The 1,524-nt window shown below is 43.2% G+C and overlaps 1 pseudogene; it reads left to right on the top strand.

Annotated features, from left to right (window-relative positions):
- The first annotated feature begins 457 nt into the window (after positions 1 to 457).
- On the top strand, positions 458 to 1,245 carry LOC147457802 (plasma membrane ATPase pseudogene; annotated as a pseudogene).
- Positions 1,246 to 1,524: the final 279 nt, after the last annotated feature.

The following is a 1,524-nucleotide window of genomic DNA, read 5'->3' on the forward strand; positions in this document are numbered from 1 at the left end:
CATATATCTCTCAGGTTACATGCTGAAAATAAATCAGCACCCCAAGGTTGCATTGTGTTCAAAACATATAATTGCTCATAAATAATGGCTTTGCATTTTATTATAGTAATCATTCTTGTTAGGAAAGTTCAAGAGCCTCCTATTGATACGTTTCTAGAAAGCGGTCTTTTGGAATGCAATGCCATTGATCCTGCAATTGTTGGAATGCTTGCTGATCCCAAGGAGGCATTTGCTAACAAATAGGAGTTACATTTTCTCCCTTTCAAACCTGTGGAAAAAAGACTTGCACTGTCATACTTGCCCTTGCTAACAGCAACCACAATATTGAAGCACACGTCCATGTGGTAATTGACATCTCTTTGATCCTCCTCACCACGATAGTGCTGAGACAATTCAAATCTGGTTGTCAATGTTAAGATGATAACAGGTGACCAACTAAATATCGCTAAGGAGACTTGGCAAACCGTTGGGTATGGGCACCACATATACCCTTTCATCATTCTTAGTAGGACAGACTAACCATGAAAATATCACCTCTCTGGATGAGCTCATTGAAAAGGCAGATGGATTTGCAGGAGTTTTCCCAGAGCACAAGTACGAAATAGTCAAAACGGTTATAAGAGAAGCAGCGGAATGACAAGTGCTGGTGTCAATGATGCCCCTGCTTTCAAGAAAGCAGACACAGCCATTGTTGTTGCCGATCTAATATTGTGCTGACTAAGCCTGGTCTGAGTGTTATTATTAGTGTACTTCTTACCAGTTGTGCTATCCGCTAGAGTGTACGACTTATGCAGTTTCTATCACCATACATACAGTGTTGGGCTTTGGCAGTTTGTTTTTTGCCCTTCATGGTCCTAATCATTGCCATACTAAAACGATGGTACAATAATGACTATCTCAAAAGATCAGGTAAAGCCCATAGATTTTGCAACTGGTGTTGCTATTGGAACTTACCTTGCATTGACGCCAGTGGTCGTCTTCTACGCAGCCCACAAAACAGAATTTCCCAGACAAGTTTGTTGTGATGGACATTAGTTGCAGTCAATTCCAGCTCACAGCTGCCATGTACTTGCAAGTGAGCATTATCAGCCAAGCGCTCATTTTTGTAACTAGATCAATAAGCTGGTCTTTCCTCGAACGCCCTGGGGTATTGCTCATGACTGCATATGTCGTAGCCCAACTGGTGGCAACCCTTCTGGCTGTGTATGCAACGTTTTATTAATTAACAATAGCGGAGGTGCTGAATAAAACCCCAAGCAGCCCGGCTCCAGCTTTGTTGCGCTTGTTGGATTGTGACCGAGTTTGCAGGCCATCGACCTTGGGAAGATCCCATGCTAGAAACACAGAGAGTGAATGCTGCACTTCTTACTGTTACGCAGACACATTTAACCGAGCGACAAGGGACTAATATCCCAGCACATGGAGAGATTGATATGCCGTGCAGCCAGATGATGTTCTCTTTGGGCTGCTGAAGGACCGAGGAAGGGGGCGAAAAGATTTGCATCTAAAAATCACCTTAGCTAC

Source organism: Adiantum capillus-veneris, chromosome 5 (assembly GCF_014529385.1).
Source record: "Adiantum capillus-veneris isolate H3 chromosome 5, ASM1452938v2, whole genome shotgun sequence".
Classification (NCBI taxonomy): domain Eukaryota; kingdom Viridiplantae; phylum Streptophyta; class Polypodiopsida; order Polypodiales; family Pteridaceae; genus Adiantum; species Adiantum capillus-veneris.